Raw genomic sequence first — 20852 nt, forward strand, 5'->3', positions numbered from 1 at the left:
ATTGTGAAGGAAAGTAAAGAAACAACACTTAAGACTGACTGGATATGATAATATCTAAAGCTTTGGACCTCTTTTAATACTTTCTTCCATTCTTGGTATGGCTTGTCCCTGGGAAAGTAATTTCACTGAAATATGTAGTTTTGTAGATAAAGCATAACTAGATGGGGACCACGTCACGTTTTAGCCCTTCACTAATCCTTTCTTAGAGTTATATTGCTATTGCATTGTTTCCTAATCATTATCAGTTTTCTCAAAACCAACTTTACAATAATCTTCAAGTAAAAACATTACACTTCTATAGAGACCATTCAAACTGTCTTTTCCATAAAAAATTCAATACTCTATATTCATATACGATTTTTTTTATTTTTCTTAACTGCCTGATGAATTAAATATTCTATTTTGCAATAACATTATCTAAGCCAGCAGTTCTCAACCTGCATATTGAAAGCCCTTTGGGTCTTGGATGACCCTTTCACAGGGTGCAGGGTGTTTACCCACCAACCCCACAGTTGCCCAGAGTTTTCTTGAGTGTGAGCAACAGGAAATATTAAATAGAAGGATTTAGATTGTGGAGATAAGCAGATAGAAAATAAAGGATAGCCTCAAGAGGGCCTGGAACCTATTCCAAAGGGGGCTGACTGTCTCTGCCCCAAGGTATTTATAGATACACCAAGGGGTGGAGCAAAAGACCTCCCCCAGCACAGCCAAGTACAGACTGTCTCAGACATCTGCACTCAGGCCCATGGTCTTAATCATCCTCTTTATGTAGATCTTCTGAGTAAAGCCACAAGGAGCCTGAAAATGGGACCCCACAACAGGGGTCATCTAACACCATTAGAAAACAGAGATATTCACATTACAATTTGTAATAACATAAAATTACAATTATGAAGTAGCAATGAAAATATTTTATGTGTGGGGGTCGCAACAACATTGTACTAAAGAGCCACAGCATTAGGAATGTTGAGAACCATTGAATTCTAAGCTGTATGCTCTCTGTATGAATCCTTCAATCAGAAAAAGAATTTACCTGCAAGAAAGACAATGAGAGAAAGAGAGTGTAAGGAAAACTTTACATTGTCCTGGAAGAATAAAATGAGGATTCTTTCCATCTTGCACTTCTAACATGAAATATGTGAGAATATCTAGGCAGAGACAAGGGACCCCATGAGTAATTGTCTAAAGAGTATTTATAATGAGCGTGCTATGATTAATTCAGAGATACTTCCTAAGAAGTATAAAATGAAAGATCAATTGAAGATCACAGGCATCTGTCCAAAGCCTTTGGGTACACACACACACACACACACACACACACACACACACACACACACATGCACACACACATACACACACACTCACAAATATGTTCACAGATGTTAACATACACAACACTGATATCATTCCATTGTTATACAAAATTTCATAGTAACAAGGGAAGTTTTGATTTATTAGAGTATTCTATTCATCTAATCAACAGTCACAAATATCTTATGTAACCATGGATATAAGCTGAACAGACAGTGAAAGTTGGATTCTGAGACCGTTCCTTTCAGTCCTTATTTTAAGTACAGAATTTACTTATGAGCCTTGATACATAGAAGATATTTTCAATGGATATTGATTATTGTAAATACACAGCAAGTTTCAATCTAATCTCACTTTCCTAATCCCATTTTCAATCAAAGCAAATGGTCTTACAACTCCTTTGTAATGGTTATATTGGCATGAATTAGCAGATATTTTCAAATACTCAACAGTGAGGCTTTCACACTCCTGAGTGTCTCTCAACTGCAGGTAAAGAACTTTACAGCTAGATGAAAGAACTAATTAGAACCAATTATGGCCTGAATGACCGGTGTTGGCATTACAATGTCTGGCAGAATCTACCTTGTCATTGCAGAGAGAGAGGAGAGAATTTCAGTCTTACAAATATCTGTGTTGGAACACTAAACATTTTATAGACTTGCCAATAATAAGCACTTAATGTAATAATTGAAAAAGCATTGCCGAGTGAAACTGAAAGTAAACCTTCACTAGAAATAATCTGACACAGATGACCAAAGCCATGTCACAACTGATAGTCAACAGCTGATCGTTAATGAAGAAGACCAACATTCTGCAACAAATTTAGAGTAAAAATATCCAATGACCTGAATCTAATCCAACATATGTCTTCATGAATTCTCATCTGAGGTATGTTGTTTCAGTGTATTGGTGAGAGTTATTGGCAGACTATTTCACCTGATTTTATCCAATTAAGAAAAAAACACAAAAATGGGTTTTGGTCCAACATATTTTTCTTATATACTTTTTTTAACAAAGATACTCTAGAAAAATGGGAATGGTTTACACACACAGAATAGGCATAGGGTTTCTCTATCTTTACTGTCATTTAACATTTTTTCTAATGATAAACAAAAATATATAGTTTTGAAACATAATTCCTTTCACCAGACATTTGGAAGAGACATCAGAATTATCACAAAAACACAATTTTGTAAAATTATATTCTGTCTATCCATTTGTCTCTACTGACTAGCTATTGTCTTAAGACACTATGGTACTGAATTCTACGTATTCTAATGTTCTCAGTACTAGTTAGAAGTAATTAAATTAAACATATATATGTATTAGCTAGGACACCATGTTTCCTGGCTGTCATTTGTGGTGCTGGGGATTAAACCCAGTATATTCATGACAGAGTAATGATATCTTTTTGAAATATTTATGAAAGAGAAAACAGTATACATGAAGAATGTGAAAACTCCCTATAATCCATACAGAAAACAATGTGAGAAACAAAATGTGGCAGCACACTAGACAGGGCAACCATAAATTTCAGGTTGGCCATTGCTATTTACCAAGACCCACTTTTATCAAAATAAAATTTTTTAAAGGAGTCAACATTGTAATTCAATAGTTGAATGCTTCACAACTCTAGATGAGGCCCTTTGTTCAATTTCTAGTACAAGCTCACCATTCTCTAAAAAGTAAGAAAACTGGATGAATGATGTTCACTGCTTAACCAGCTTTTAATTTAACAAACAAAGCCAATATTCACTGTAATTGTCTATATTTATAACATACCATTTCTCTGAAATACACATTTATAATATCTGGTTATAATTTATAAAGGAGTAATCAGTAATTTTGATAGGTTGAGCACAGTGAAATCAATTAGCATCTAAATAAAAACAATTTTTTTCTGATATGCATTTCTAAACAGTTTTAAAAACTACATGATGAAATCTCACTTTATAGAATTGTTTGTCCTTACTCAAATTCAATTTCAGTATGACCCTGAGAGATGATTAGTAAATTTGACTTTTTAATTAGCATTTTGCATAATTCATTGGAATTATAATGTGTTCATACATTTGATTGTCAAGGTGCAGATGTGCTAACATGAAGCTGTAATTTTCTCATCTAAATAACTCTTTTAGTAAAACCCTAATTTCTTACAATTCTATTGTTTATGACCTGCTGTTGTTCATTTAAAAAGAGTCTAAAAGTGGATTTTGAAGCCAGCCTATACTGTCAGATTGTTTAGAGTAGTGGGTATCAGAGGACACTAACCATTTTAAATGTTGTGTACTGTGTTTTAGCTAAAACTACTTAACTATAATTAACTTTTAAATGCAGAATTTGAGGTCTTGTCAAAAATCACCACAAATTTACCATCAAATACAGAAAAAAAAGTACAAACTAAAAGTTAAAGAGACAGTTTATTTTTGCTTTGCTTTTTGGCACTAAACAAAATCATCTGATATTGGGTTTCTTGTGCTGATCTTTGAGTGATTAAATATAATAAGAAATAATGTATTGGCAGTTACATTAGATAACTTGTTTTCTTGAGGGCTCAAGACTCCAGTCAAGAAGTCAGCTTTTCTACAACTCTGTAGAAAATGGAGGGAAAAGGAACAAAATATGGAGAAATGTATAGGTAAATTTAGCAATGAATATTAAATTAAAATAGGAAAACAAGAGCCAATATTTATATTGTACAGTAGGACTCTGTCAGTAATAAAGATGGATATGCTATACATTTCCAAAGCCTGGTAAAAAGACACTGAATATTTTCACTGGAAAGAAAAGATTTATAGATATATGTAGTCTGATATAAACTTTACAGTATATACTATAAGTAAACACTAAATGAAACTCAATAGCACATGCAATTTTTGGTTTTAGCCATTAGCTACACAAGTGATAGAAAATACAGAATATGGCCGCTTAAAAGAAATGTCAAGATGAATGCTGCCTTGATTGTAAAAGTCCTTATGTCTTTACACTCTGCAGCAAACGAACTGTTACAATGAATTAAATATTTCCAAATGAGGTGAGATCATTTGCAAACCAGCGTTCTTGGCCACTACTATTTACAAATGAGGTAAACTGCCAGGAGTCATGTACCCACCCACATGGATGGCTGCCACCTACTGTGCCAGCAAAGATTTCTGTGCTATTGAAACTTAGAGCGCTGGCCAGCCAAATTGCCATTATTACAAACATGTGTGGCAAAGCTAAATGAGATTTCTATGGATTGCTGTGGTGTGAGAAATATTACCATTGGAAACAAATGTTTCCTTAGGATGTATTTGTGCACACACACACACACACACACACACACTCCCTAAATTTCCAAACTACAGATTTCTTATTAATTAACTTAGGGTTATATAAAAGTCTCCTGTGTTGCTCCTGACATGGCCTCCATGTGTCCCTAGTATGTACTCTCTCACAGTAACTTTATAGCATCTGGCACTGAGTAAGTCATGAAGCAAAGTGAAATATTCTCTTCATGGAGATGCTGATGAGCTGAGGCTGGCATGCACTGAGTTCCAACATTGCACTTCCAGAAACTGTTAAACTAGTTTTCATGATTCTTTCCTGCTCACATAGGCCTTTTTAACCTTTATTTTACTTATAAATGGTAGAGTAAAAAATTGGGTTGATTTTCAGCTGTATTTGATAACTACCAAATAGTGAATAGTATATATATATATATATATATATATATATATATATATATATATATACACATATATATATATCATTATGAAGCTAAAGGTTCTAAAAATCGCAGAAATTTTCAAACATATGGAAATCATTAGGTTCACAATGGTACTGTGAAATTTTATGTGCAGAAGCAGGAATAGTGTCTTCCATGTGAGCAATCGGTGGATGAAAATGACTTGCACTAAACTGAAAACTTATACCCTAACTGCATGGTAAGTGAATGTTCCACTACATTATTGAGAGCATGTTTATTCACATTTACTTTCTTTCATTCAGTAAGTAACAAAAATTTAATACCATGAAAGTTGCTGTAATAGTTCAACTTAATTATCAACTAGGTTAAAGGAAATCTAGATCACTGCTAAAAACCTTGTTACATGGAGTATGAGGAATCTCAAAGAATCGTAATTAGTCTGAGAGTGGGAATGCTATGAAGTGCAGACCTTTTAAAAAATATGGTTGAGAACTCTCTAATCTTATACAGGCCTAGAAGAAACAAAATGCAATGTATGAATTCCTGTTCCCTGAATTTTTAAAACAAGATACATCTTCTCTAGAGAATCCTGATCAATATAGTCAATTTATTTTTAAAAGATATTATTTTATGCAAATCAGTGTTTCTCCTGCATGTATGTCTGTACATCATATATGTGCCTGGTATTAGCCAGTCTTGGATCTTGGAAGGCCCCAAGAGCCCTCTCCTTCTTCTTGAACTATTAGCTACTTATGGTTTCTGAAGTACCTCTTCAGTTGGTGAGCCCAGCAACTTCCACTGGACTGCTCCATATGTATGATCACACAGATGGACAACTTCAAATTGAGCAACCAGTGATCCAAAAAGAAAACTGCCAATAGCTAAGGTATTGCCAGGTTATTTTCCAAGATCCCATTTCCTTCTCAGCCTTGATCTTGCTTGTCATACTAACCATGGTTTAGGATTCAATCCACTCCCAAACCAAAGAAACACTGGGACAGGGACTTTGAGATGAAGAAGTACTTGTAAAAAAAGATCTATGTATATTCTGCTTTTAAATCATCTTATTCCCTATAGCAAACAATACACAATTGAGCAGTCAAAAAAAAAATCTCAATCTGGGCTAGTCTCACAGAATTGATTATATTAAAACAGGAAGGCCAAGTGTTAATGCTTATATTAAATAATTACTCTCTGTGAACTGTTCCTGGAAAGGGACACCTGGGGAAAATGCTATCTTACATTTAAAGACAATTGCTCCATAGGGACTCAGATGAGCTTATCCACCTGTCAGCTCTAACTGCAATGAAGAGAATGAATACTCCATCCTAAGGGAGATGGGGGAAAAATCTTGAAAGCATACTAGACTGCTCCCAAGGATGTAATTATTTTGTGAGTATGCACTCACGTGCATGCTCTTCTGTGTGTGAGTGCATTTTAGTATATTTTGATGTGCATGTAAGGGTATGAAATTGTGGTAGAGTCTTGAAGCTAATCTTACCTGTTATTACATCACTATCCACCTTTTTGTGAAACTTTTATCTTACACTAGCCTGTGGCTATAAAGTTAAGGTCTTCTCATCCAATGTGGAACAGTAATTTGTCTTACCTGACATCAACGTGTGACAGTTTGAAAGGAATGATCTAATCAATTGGTTTTATTGTATACCATTTCATCTAGTAAACTACTAGGAAGATACTAATAGGGAAGTAGTGCTAAGGTGGCCCATTCTTCTAGGGGACACTCACCTTCCAGAGTAGAGTTCTGTCCCTGAAAATGTAGGACTTACCCTCAGATAAATTTCATCTGATGTCTATAAACAAATGTATAGAAACAGGGATTGTTGCTGGAGAGCTTTCTCTCTGGGTCCCACCAAGCCCAGGAAGTCCCTTAGCCCACTTATAAAATAAACATACAGATGCTTATATTATTTAAACTGCTTGGCTATTAGCTCAGGCCTATCATTGTCTAGCTCTTACTCTTATATTTAGCCCATTTCTATTAATCTATACTTTGCCACGTAACTCGTGGCTTACCGGTACCTTATATCTTCCTTGTCCTGGCATGGCTACAGGCAGTGTCTCCCTCTCTGCCTTCCTGTTCCCTCCATTCTCCTCTCTGTTAGTCCCGCCTATACCTCCTGTCTGGCTACTGGTCAATCAGTGTTTTATTTATACAAAGTGATATCCACAACAAGGGATGGCCCAATTTATTATTATTCATAATTAATCATTTTCAAAACTAATTTTCACAGTCCAAAATGTCTACTTAGGCATGTGGCAAAAGTCTGATTGGGAGTGAGGATAAGGAGACATAGGAGAAATAAGATTATGTTCAAAGCTTTACAATGAATTTTGATGTTTTAATAGGCAAATCAAAATGTCTTAGTTTCAAGTAATCCATTACTGAATTATTTAATATAGCAAAGTTAAATCATATGTTTTCAAGCTATCCAAATATCATTAAGAGTTGGCATATTAAACAAATTCATTTGACTTCTGTCATGTAAACTTGACAATAATATTCAATATTAATTACATGTTAGAAGTCTCCTCCTCAATAAACTAATCAATGAATGAAAAGGTCTTTATATAACATCACTTGATGATCTCATCTTTATTATTATTTACTTATGTTTAAATCTCATTATTCAAACCAATTTGAATAGGACTGCAAAGTTTCAGTTCTTACTGTTCAATCTCTTATGTATTCACATACAACAATATGTATCTTACTCAGGATATTGCTTATGATGAGTTTTTTTGTCATGCACACTTCAGAAATTATATTTGACAACATCAATTTTTTTCTTTTTATTATTTAATATGATTTTTGAATTTAAAGATATTTTGATCATAGCCTTCCCTTCCCACACGTTTTTCCAGATGTTCTTCCCTTTTACAGCCTTTAAATTGCTACCTTCAACAGTTTTCTCTTTAGGAGACTAATGACTATACCTCATAATAAAAAAAATACAAGTTAATGCCAGCTGTTGGGGTATATTTACAATGAATTTTATCATTGTAACTTAAGATATATTAATAATGTCCTTAAATTTCATAATATAGAGCATTCTTGGGACAGTGAAAATTCCAAACTAAATAAATTACAGTATGAAAATATAAAATAGATTATCTTTCAAGGCATATAACCCTTTTAGAGACTGGTATATTAAGAGAACGTGTGGCTGTGAATAAATGAGGAGATTTCTTTGTGTGGACAGAAACATCTTATGTGGTTTGATTTTCTTAAAATCAAGCACAGCTTCACATTTGCCTCTTGACTGATATGTGGAAGAGTAAACAAAACTGATTCCCACAGTTTCAAGAGAGCACACTTGCTGATAGAATCCTTCTAATAAAGACAGGTTAACACATCATAGGAAAGGCAAGACAGGTACACATTTCAAACTAAATGTAAATTTGTCCTGGTATGTGATTCATGTGTGTTTCATTGCAGGCACCATGTAACATTACACAGGAAGCAAAGTGTTATCTTGTACATAGTTATTAATAATTGGTGGAAAAGGAATCATTAAGAAGATTATCAATGATAGAAGTTACTAGAAATTGAGGAGATTAATTTGCATAATTGTTCAGGGATTCTAAAGGAATACAAATGAATTTAAGTAACAATAAGGATGTGAAAGTTGATTTCAAAGGCCTGTGTGTTTCTGTCTTGAGGAGAACTTCCAGTAAGGAGTTTTAATGAAAACTGATAAAACACAGTTGAGATAATCTAAAGACTTTGTGAAGTCTCACCATCAGAAATTAAGACACATAGGTCATGGGAGTGGTTCCAACTGCAAATTACTACCTCATTTGTGATGGCTGAAAACCATGTTGCTTGAGCAAAACCAGAATATAGATAACAAATCACACATTTAGATTTTTCTTCTGATAAATAAAACTATGTTGCTGGAGATGGTATTAGGAATATTTTATTGTTTAGTTAAATAATTACAAATACTGAGAATAGATATAAAGCTTAGGAGCTGACTGAATAGAGTAGCCACATTTGCTAAGAATCTTGGGAGAATTCTGATACATCCTTGACTTTTTCATTTTAAATTCAAAATAGATTTGTTTCAAGAAATTCATTCTGATTACAGTCCCCTTCCAACTCCTCCCAAATCCTTTTTACCTCTACATTTACCAAAATCCACATCCTTTCTTGTTCTTTCTCCCTAGAAAACAAAAAGGTGCACTCTTTCAGCCTACTCTTTCTTGGGTCCTTGGGTGTTCCAAAGTCTCTCTCTGAATAATTTCTTGCTGTGAATCTCTGTATTTGTTTCCATCTGCTGCAGGAAGAAGCTCTGATGATGGCTGAATAAGGCAATGTTGTATGAGTATAGAAGAATAATATAAGGAGTCATCTTATTTATTTTACTGTTTTTATTTTTTTTTAGACCAGTAGTATTTAGTTTTACACTAGGTCCCTGGGCAATCTAGCAGTTTTGGTTAGGGGTTCTATGTTGTCTAATGGGCCTTAGATCAAATAAGATGTTGCTTGGTTTCTCCCATAAATTTTGTGCCACTATTGCCCTAGTATATTTTTCAGGCAGGACAGATTGTAGATAAAGGTTTTGTAGCTGGTTTGATGTTGCCATCTCTTTTGGGTACCCTGCAAGATATCTTCCCATAACGAAGACACTAGACATAGAATTGAAGGTTCCAGTAAGAGAAAGAGGGGATGGAGGGAACCGGAAGAATAAAGCCGTACACATCAACTGAACAAAGTCCATATGAACCCAAAGACTGAAGAAGCAAGAATAGGGCTGACATAGGTCTATACCTATCAGGTCCTTTGCATATATATCATAACTTCATTTTAGTATTTCTATGGGACTCTGATGGTGTGATACCTCTTTTTGGTGCTTTTTTTTTCTTCTGTTGGTTTATCTTGTCCAACTTTGATTTGATGGTTTTTATTTAAACTTATTATATTTTATTTTGTTATGTTTTGCTTATATCTCTTAGAATCTTATTCTTTTCTAATAAGAGTCAGAAAGGGAGTGGATCTGGATGGGAGGGGTTGTACGGAGGAACTGGGAACAGTAGAGGGAGGCAAATGACTTCAGGATATATTACATGAGAAAGGAATCTACCTTTAATAAAAGAGGGCAAAAAGAAGAAAAAGAAAGTAACATGCATCCTTTTTATTAGAAAGGATTAAAACAAATAGACAGTATAAAATAAATGAACAAACAGAAAAATAAAGCACAGGGGACATGCATACACATACAAACAAACAGATTGTCAAACACAGAAATCCCATTAAAAATAAAAACCAAAGAGGAACAATATTATATAAACTAGAGAACTATATGATAAGAAAAAAATCCAGACAAAGCAATATAAGACAAACTTCTCCTAAAATATAATTGAGTTCATATTGTGGTGGCAATTTTCATTACTAACACTGGAAGCCTATCAGGCCCAGACCTGTGCAGGCCCAGAGCATGCTGTCAGATTCTCTGAATTCATACATGCATTAGTCCCACTGTGTTTATGAGGCCTTCTTTCTTTGGTGTTCTTCATCCCCTGTGGGTGTTACACTCTTTCTTCCTCCTTTTTCACAGGATCCCTGAGCCCTGAGGAAAAAGATTTGATGGAAATATTCTTTTTAGGCCTGAGTGCTTCAAGGTCTCTCACTCTCGGCATTTTGTCCATCTCTGGGTCTCTGTATTTATTCCCCTCTACTGCAGAAAATAGCTTCTCTGATGATGGTTGAACAAGGCACTCATCTATGACTATAGAAGAATGTCATTACCAGCAATTTCATTTCTATATTCTTTAGCAGGACAGTAGTATTTGGTTTTCTCCTAGGTTAATAGCCTATCTAGTCTCAGGTTCTTAGATATGCAAACAGTGTCAGAGATGGTTCCATCTCATAGAGTGACCTTAAATTCAATCATATATTGGTTGGTTACTACCACAAGATTTGTGCCACTATTCTATTAGCATGTCTTGGAGACAGATCACCATTGTAGATCAAAGTAGTTATCACTGATTTGGTGTTTGCCTTTCTCTTTTGCTAGTGTACAGAGTACATTCAAGACCATGAACACCAGTCAGTAGATGTGAAGGCTCTAGGTAAGTGTAAGCTCCAGTTTTCTATGTTTAATGAGTTAAGTAAGTATAAACTTCAACAATAGGACCTTACCATCAGTTTTTGGAGAGCAATTAGTAGCCTTGGCAATAGCCTGGGTTTTTTTTTGGCTCCCTTTGGGACCCTTTGGCCTACAACTTTATTAAATGTAATCCACTGTGCAGAATACACAGTGATTATTTTCTTGGATTAATTCATTAATTCATATGAACAAGTAGCATTCTGACTCATCATTTTTATTTGATATCTGTCACGGATGACTTTCCTACTTTATCAAGTGTTCCAATGGGTACCATGTTGTCTAGACTACTCCAAGTCTTGTTTTTATGGTATAAATAAGCAACATAGATTCTATTCCCTTGCAAAGGGATGGATTCATATTGTTTACATTAAATAAATATGATTAAACATAACTTGTTGAAATATATTTCTTACTAAAATATATATATACATAGAAAAATGACTAGTTATAAAATTGTTTAGAAATGCAGTTTTTATTGTTTGTCCATGATAATATTATAGAGCATAAAACTATTGAATTTATTTGACTAACAAAAGGAAGGCAAATTAGTTTGGTTAGATAAGTTGAAGAGATTGCAGATTCAAATTTTAATTGAATGTAAATGGTGTATTCAATATGCAAGACACCATCATTTGAACAATCTTAGAAGTGATTTTTTTAAAAAATAAGTCTCTCTGTTCAGGAAAGAGCACATTGAAAGCTGTGTATAGCCTAGTTCTGTCAGTATGCCTGCGTTAGTAGGGCAACTGAGTAGATGAGATGTATTATAATCAGGATGTTTATCATGCATAATTATCATACAGGAGTTCTAGTATATGCCACTGACAAGCATGGATCTGTTCATCCAGATTTATGTTCTTTCAGCTTCCTAAGCAGAACTCATTATGTAGTAAACCAGCAGAAGCAGATGGACTACTCTCCAGAGTATAATAGAATAAAGTAAGCTTGTAGAGGGAAGAAGGTTTCCTCCAGGAGAGCTACTAAAATTCAGGCAGCTAGAGAGACAGTCTACAATGACCAAAAAAGAGATACTGGGCACCTTTAATATCAGACCTTACAGGATAGATGTGTGTGTGTGTGTGTGTGTGTGTGTGTGTGTGTGTGTGTGTGTGTGTCTGTCTGTCTGTCTGTCTGTGTCTGTGTGTATGACTGGGGAGGAGAAGGGTTTGAAAAGAGTGACAAAGACAGCGATGACAGACAGATAGATGGACAGAGAGAGAAGGAGAATTTGAATTCTCCTTTTCTCTACAGGCTAATACAAAGTGGGACGTATTTAATGACAAGTAAAAACATAGACCATAAAGCCTTGTCTCAGTAGATACATGATTTTGGATTCATTTATTTAATCTCTTCCTTTCCATTTCCTAATGACAATAACTAAATTACCAATAGAATCACAATGAGTTAAATAAGGTGAGAATTAAATAGTAAACTTTATACAACTATTGACATTCCTCTCCCCTCTCCCCTCTCATTGGTGCTGGGAACTGAACCCAGGACCTCTGGAAGAGCTGTCAGTGCTCTTAACCACTGAGCTATTTCTCCTCCTTCTCTTGCTGTTATTCTTTTTTTGCTCTTCTCTCTTGAGCCCAGATTTCTCCTATTTATTCTCTCTGCCTGCCAGCCACTTCCATCCTTTCATCTTTTCTCTGCCTAGCTATTGGCCATTCAGCTCTTAACCCATCAGGTGCTTAGGCAGGCAGAGCGAAACAGATGCAGCACATCTTTACATAATTAAGCACACATCCTTGCATCATTAAGCAAATGCAGCATGAAGAAAGGCAACACACTTTTACACAGTTGAAAGTAATAGTCTACAGCATAAACAAATGTAAATGCATCTTTGCCTAGTTAAAATAATATTTTACAACAGTCATTTTGTGATGTGATTTGCAAATATACATGCATAGACACATAAAATAGGATTGAAAACTATGTAAAAACCAAAGCCATAGTTTAAGACGCTCCATTGCAAGATAAGTGCAAACCATGTACCAAAATGTTAGCAGAGGTCATGTGGGGAAGGAGAATTATAAGTGATTTTCTTACCTTTCCCCCCTCACATTTTCCACATTGTCTATACAGAAGCTTATTAATAGTTATTCTTCTGAGGTGAGCCTTGTCTAACCTTTCCAGCCCCCTACAAAAAAAGGTCTGTGTCTGGGTGCTAAGCTTTAATCATATACTGTACAGAGGTATAGGAGGAGGGGGAGAAGGAATGGGTGGAGGAGGTTGAGGGGGAGGAGGAGAAGGGGGAGGAAGGAAGGCAGAAGAGGAAGAGGAGGAGGGGGAGGAGAGGGAGGAGGAGGTGGGGAGATGGGGGAGGAGGGGAGCAGCAGCAGCAGCAGTATGTCTTCCACTTGTAATCCCCGCACTGAGGAGGTAGTGACAGGTGGATCTCTGGAGCCTGCTGGCCAGCGTGACTAGCCTACTAGTCACTAGAGAGGGGAGAGAGGGGAGAGAAGGGAAAAAATGTAAGGGAGGAAAGAAGGGAAGGGAAGTGTGTAGGAAGACTGGATGACACCTCAAGACTGACATGTGACATCTGAGGTATTCCTCTGGTCTCCGTGAGCACTCACACATCTGCACACTCACATATCTGCACACTCACACACATTCACACACATGCACACTCACACGTCTGCACACCAGTCTGCACACCTACACAGGCACAAACGTGAACACACAGACATACAAAAGAGACTTGCTGTGACTCCAGTTAGAAAATAGAGCTCCTTCCCATAGAAACCCATTAGTTCGTGGGTCCGTGGGGAAGGACCACCAGTCGACAGGATGCTCCCCCTGGGAAAGCAGCCCGGCCTCCTTGCTGTCTTCATTCAGCCCACAGGCTGACTGGAACTGAGCAAGCAGAGCAGGTCTTTAGATCTTGACATTCAGACCATCAGGTATTCCAGTGTCACAGAGCTGCCACCTAGCCATGGGCACATTCTGATTGTCACATCAACCCTGCATAGCCACCATCTTGATAGGTATGGGGGACAGGACTCAGAGGGGTGACCTGGAAGGTTATACTGCTAGTGAGTGACAATTCTACAGCTTGGATCAAATGTGTGTGACTCAACGATGTCTCCCCTTTCCACTTTGCCAAGCCGTGTTTGGGCAACCTCAATGATTTGGGCCAAGTTAGGGTCCCTTCTTCCTGAATGCCCATCATCCTGATGCAAAGCGTAGACTGTAAACAGACCGGGCACTTGCACCTTCTCAGCTCCGGGCAAGGTCCCTGGCAACAGCTGCATACTTACTAGATACAGAGGCAGTCCCAGGCCACCGCTGGAGCAGGGCAATTTTTTTAAATTGTAGTAAGTGGATGGTTAAGGGTATGTTTTATTGCAAATCTTTGTGACAGCAGAGATCCAGAGTCCTTTTTAGTGACAGAAGCCACTGTCTTCCGCAGCCCTGCATGCTGATGTATAGAGATATGCGTATGTGCAAATCCATGTGTGCACATGCATATACACACATACACACCAGTGTATGCGCCTCAGCATCTATGTCTGTATGTACATATGCTATTATTTTAGGGTTTCTACTGATGTGATGAAACACCATGATCAGAAAGCAAGCTGGGGAGGAAAGGGTTTATTTGGCTTATACCACTGTTCATCACTGGAGGAAGTCAGGACAGGAACTCACACAGGGCAGGAACCTGGAGGCAGTTGCTGATGCAGAGTCCATGGAGGGGTGCTGCTTACTGGCTTGCTCCCCATGGCTTGCTCAGTCTGCTTTCTTACAGAACCCAGGACCACCCAGGACTGAACTCTCTGAAACCGTAAGCTGTAGTGGGTAGCCATTCCAGCTTGGATCTGGAAGTTCCAACCCCCATTGAGACTCTGGCAACTGTCATGCCTACGAGGCGGAGCGAGGGGAGGGCGGGAGCCGTCCAGGCCTTTAGAGTTTGCCCCACGTTGGGCGCCAGATATTGGAGAAATTATTTTGGCCACTCCACGTAGTGAAAAGGATATTTATTTAATGGCGTAACTCACAAATTAAGTGAAAGGTAGGTCTCAGGGCCTGGGGAAGGTGTATTGCAATCCAGCGGTGTTCTCCGGAGCTCTGCACAGTCCATCTTCACCGTTCAGCATCCCGGAACAGAGAGAGCGCACAGAGAGAGCGCACAGAGAGAACGCACAGAGAGAGCGCTGGCCCATCCAGCTCTCAGGTCTCCAGGTGCCTCCCCTCGCTCCGCCTCGTAGGTATGACAGTTGCCAGAGTCTCAATGGGGGTTGGAACTTCCAGATCCAAGCTGGAATGGCTATCCACTACAGCAAGCCGAGGTAAATCATTTCTCCTTAAAGTTACTGTGCCAGGCAATGAGAATAGTAACCGATAGCTTGAACTCAGTCTCCCTCGATTCCATCGACTGTACTGTGGGTGCTGATCCTCTTGATTCTCAGATGAGATCATCTTCTGAAAGATACCAGGGTCCTTCATCCTCCCCAGCCCAGTGGGTGCTTTCCCAGGTCACCTGGCTCAGTCCTGGTCCCCACAACAGTCGTCGCAGGATCTGTCAGCGCCGCTGAGCATCGTTAAGGAGAAAGGTGGCCCTGGTCTTGCCGGTCCCCTCCGAGCCTCCTCTGCTCCTAACTGCCGTAGCTGTGCCCTCCACATCAGGCTCCTGGTCTGCCGTTCCTCACAGGGATGCCCAGCCGGCCATGCACTCCAAGCTCTACCCCTAACTCCCCAGCTTTTGTGGTGTGTGGGAGCCAGTCTCCCTCTCTGCCTTTCAAATCCCACCCCCAAACACCCACCCTGATTTCATATTCAGAGATGAGTGAGATTTCTCTTAGGGAAAACCATAGCTATCCATATTGATGATGGGCTGGAGTGATGGCTCAGAGGTTAAGAGCACTGGCTGCTCTTCCAGAGGTCCTGAGTTCAATTCCCAGCAACCACATGGTGGCTCACAACCATCTGTAGTGAGATCTGGTACCTTCTTCTGGCCTGCAGGGATACATGCAGGCAGAGCACTGTACATAATAAATAAATAAATCTTTACAAAAAAGAAGAAGGCCAGGCAGTGGTGGCACATACCTTTAATCCCAGCACTCGGGAGGCAGAGCCAGGCAGATCTCTGTGAGTTCAAGGCCAGCCTGGTCTACAGAGTGAGATCCAGAAAAGGCACCAAAACTATGCAGAGAAACCCTGTCTTGAAAAAGCAAAAACAAAAAAGGAGAAGAATGTGATATGCTGGAGAGATAGTTCAGCACTTAAGAGCTCTTCCAGAGGACTCTGGTTCAATTCCAGCACCCTCATGGCAGCTCACAACTATCTGTAACTCCAGTTCCAGGGGACCTGATATCCTCACACGGACATACGCACAAACAAAACACCAATACGAATAAGTAAATCTTTTTTTTTTTTTTAATTGTAGTAGGTGGATGGTTAAGGGCATGTTTTATTGCAAATCTTTGTGACAGAGGAGATCGAGAGTCCTCTTTAGTGACAGAAGCTACTGCCTTTCTTGACCTCTAGAGGACCAAACCCAGCAGCAGCCCTTCATGCTGATACATACAGATATGTGTATGTGCAAATCCATGTGTGCGCACGTGCATACACACATACACACCAGTGTATGTGCCTCAGCATCTATGTCTGTATGTACATATGTTATTATTTTAGGGTTTCTACTGATGTGATGAAACACCATGACCAGAAAGCAAGCTGGGGAGGAAAGGGTTTATTTGGCTTATACCACTGTTCATCACTGGAGGAAGTCAGGACAGGAACTCACACAGGGCAGGAACCTGGAGGCAGGAGCTGATGCAGAGTCCATGGAGGGGTGCTGCTTACTGGCTTGCTCCCCATGGCTTGCTCATTCTGCTTTCTTATAGAACCCAGGACCACCAGCCCAGGGATGGCACCACCCACAGTGGGCTGGGCCCTCCCCCATCAATCACTAATTAAGAAAACACCCCACAGCCCAATCTTATGGAGGCATTTCCTCAACTGAGGCTCACTTCTCTGATGACTCTAGCTTGTGTCAAGTTGACATAAAACTAGCCAGCAAAATTTTGCACATACAGGCATATAATATTGTGTGTGTGTGTATGTATGTATATCTAATAATTTTTGTGCACCTAAATATGCAGGTATGTGTGTATGAAAGATACACCGATAGGAATGTAGGTATGCATATGTGTGTACATACATTTTACATGTGTGTGAACATACTTGTGTGCCTGTGTTTTTTTTTTGCTATAGCTGTATTTACGAGTACACACCCAAGCAGAATGTGTTTAGACGGACCCTGTACTCTCTAGTTCCCGGTTCCTACGCCTCCCTATTGCCTCACACCGTTCTCTGGGCCTTTGTGTCTGGTGCAGGTTTTGGCCCCACAGCGCCACCTGTTGGCCACCCTGTTTCTGGAGGAGGCTGATGGGCCACCAACACAGCAGAGGGGAAACATGTATCAGAGAAGCCCAGCAGACAGGGCCATACCAACACAGCCCCTAGGGTCACAGTGTCCCCAGGTGAGTCCATTTTCAAATCTAGAGAAGGACTCAAAAGAAATGGAAGACCGGGTGATGGTGGTAGCACACACCTTTAATCCCAGCACTTGGAAAGCAGAGGCAGGAGGATCTCTGTGAGTTCAGGGCCAGCCTGGTCTACAGAGTGAGTTCCAGAATAGCCAGGGCTACACAGAGAAACCCTGTCTTGAAAAACCAAAAAGAAGAAGAAAAGGAGGAGGAGGAGGAGGAGGGGGAGGAGGAGGAGGAAACAGAAGAAACGCAGGAAGTCAGGGCCGTCCATGAAGTGGAGAAAGCGGTGTCCAAAAGTCGTGGTGAGCCACGGAAGGGTGAAGGACCTGCACGGTGTAGCTCTAACACTTCTGCAGCTTGTGGGGGATGCTGGCCCCGATGCACACTCTGCCCTATACCAATCCCTGTAGCCAGCCAAGGTCAGGGGTGGGGTGGTGGCGGTGGTAACCAGTGGAAGGGAGGTTCCAGAGGGCCCAGAGGAGGGGTATCAGGGCCAGGAGTCGGGGTGGAGGGATTTGGGAAGCGATGTGGACCCCTGAGCTCTCCTGAAGGTTTCAGGCAAATTCACCTCTGCAGTCTTCCACCTGTTCCCACCTCACTCGGTCTATTTTTAAGATTTATTTTGTGATTTTTAAATGTGCATATGTGCGTGACAGAGACTGCGTGCACAGTCCTGTTCCTATGGAGGCCAGGGCAGGACATTGGATCCCCCAAAGCTGGAGTTACACGCAGTTGTGAGCCCTGGTACCTGGATGCTGGGAACCAAACTCACGGTCTCAGCAAAAGCAGTAAGGACTCTTAGCCACTGAGCCATCTCTCCAGCCCCACCTCACTCAACTGAGACTTTATGGATGTAGCTTCTGAAATTCGTAGGAGAAACAATCTCATGGTAAGCTTCCTGTTCCTTAGCCTCATACAGGCTTTCTGTCCTTTCTTCTGCAGCAATGAACCTTAGGTGCAGGAGGAGTATGTTGTAAATGTATCAATTGTGATTTGATAGTACAATTCTGCATTTTGCTTGGATGTGGTTTTCTGTAAAAGTATCTTTCAGTTGCAAAAAGAAGTTTCCTTGATGAAGGGTGAGGAATACACCTACATAGAGAAGTACTTTAATGTTTTATCCAACTGTCAAAGAAACATCTATTTAATTTTTCGTGCAATATATACATGTAAATATCAATATACATCAATATACATGTATTCTTTGAATGATATAATTTCTTTTAAAGTCATATGTTAAGGTGAAGAGATTGAAGTATGATATATATATATATATATATATATATATATATATATATTTAATTTCTTATTGTCTATATGTGTTTAGGTTATCTGATAACCCTAATATTTCAGCATTACCTTTAAAAAATTTAGTTGTACTTATAAATAATCTCTTGCCTTCGTGTATGTATGTACATCATGTGAATGCCTGCTTAATGACAGGTAAGAGGAGGGTATCAGATTACCTGGGCGCAGAGTTACAGTCATTTGGGAACCATTGCGCATGTGCTGGGAATGAAACCCAAGTCTTCTCCCAGAATATGTACTTTTAACATCTGAGCCATTTCTACATACTATAACTTGTGGGTTTAAAAAAAATTAAAATTGTTTAGAGAGCCTATTCAATCAGTTGATTCCTTGATCTGAAAGACATGTATTTTCTATTCATATGAAGGCCTACCATAAATAGATTAGCTGCATTTGATAATTCCATGACTCTAACTGACATGAAGGATATTATGTAGGTCAAATTGGGATTTTATTTTATTACTTCTACATAAAGGTATTGCATTAGAAACAGTTCTAAAAAATATCCTACAGAACAAGCCTGAAGATTTTTCTCCCTTCTATTCATTCCCTAAAACAAATGCATTAAAGGATCCTTTAAAAACTGGTGTCCTCTAGTATATGTACTGTGGTTTTCTAGGAGAGTTCTTCAATGACAAACAAAAACACTGGGAACTAACACATGAGAAGAATCAACATGAATTGCAGCTTAACCCAGACCAAACAGCAGTAAATGATGATAGTAATGACTTGTATACTTGTAACCTCAATAGGATTTTTCTTGTGTTTGGTTTCTGTGTCTGGATTTACTCTCCTGATCTCAAAAGAGGAGTTAGCTTGAATTATGCTTGAGAGAGTAGCTCTGCTTTGTATCTTGAAATAATTGTGGTTTGCATCTGGCTCTTATTTGTACATTAAGCATGTGTTGTAATGTTACTAAATCCAGAAATAGTTTCACATGTACACTTTCAGCAGTTTAGTTCCCATTGCTACAGTTTCCCTACCCCCCATGAACTTTTTTGTTAGCAGTTTCTGTACATAGAAAAGAGAAACAAACTGTTTCAAGTTGAGGGGTTCATGTGGCTAAATTCCAGGCTAGAATATGGGAGGTGTATTCCTGAATATTGAGATATGGACTATGTATCAGAGTATTTGATATTAAATGTTAACTGACCACACGTCTCATATGGAGTAAGCAGTGATGAAGACACTGACTCTAATAACAAGATCTGCTCATATCTACTGGGGAATCAAGGAATGAGACATTAGGGGAAGGATCAATGTTTATAATTAGGTTTGTGGGCAAGTGTTCTTAAGTGTATAAACTGAGTACACTTAAGTGTGTTAACGAATAGAGATGTTTTCACGGAAAACATTCTACCACTTTTTATATTAGCTTCTGGCTCATATTAAATTTAGTTTTAAGTACTTACAGTCAATATTTTCCCCTTTTTATTATTAAGAAATTTTCTAATCACTTTGCATTCAATATTTAAAGTAATTGCTTAATATTTTTTTGTGCAGCTCTTGATTTCTGAACCTAATATCTATACAGCCTTTGAAAAGACTACCTTTGAAAAGTCATTTTCTGTGAGGAGAAAAATAATGACAAATAATAAATCTACTGACATATCCAGCCCTAATGATGGACTCATCATTGAAAATGCCCAGAGGTGTGGTTTACTACTCACACAGACTTCTCTCAGGCCAATCAAACTGACATTTGAGATTAATCACCACAAGTATATCAATGTTCTACAAACAGAATGACAATTATACAGATAGTTTTAGTTACAAAATTTCACACGAATCTTTAAATTTAATTCACAGAACTGTCAGGTATTTGTGATATTTTGGTTAGGATACATAAGGAGCACACACATGTAAACCAAGATTGAAGAAAAAAAAAACAAGAACTGAAAAACACAGTGA

The 20852-nt window shown here is 38.5% G+C and overlaps 1 long non-coding RNA gene across 2 annotated transcripts in view; it reads left to right on the forward strand.

Moving 5' to 3' along the window:
• Positions 1–20852, forward strand: part of LOC119088689 — a 56019-nt gene that overhangs the window by 28212 nt on the left and 6955 nt on the right. Inside the window, exons 2-3 of one of the 2 annotated variants that reach the window (XR_005092383.1) lie at positions 11041–11095; positions 17478–17616. This is a non-coding gene — a long non-coding RNA (uncharacterized LOC119088689). Of the gene's footprint in view, positions 1–11040; positions 11096–17477; positions 17617–20852 lie in introns of those variants that run through there. The other variant, XR_005092384.1, reaches the window with a different exon arrangement.

This window comes from Peromyscus leucopus, chromosome 10, assembly GCF_004664715.2.
Source record: "Peromyscus leucopus breed LL Stock chromosome 10, UCI_PerLeu_2.1, whole genome shotgun sequence".
NCBI lineage: Eukaryota > Metazoa > Chordata > Mammalia > Rodentia > Cricetidae > Peromyscus > Peromyscus leucopus.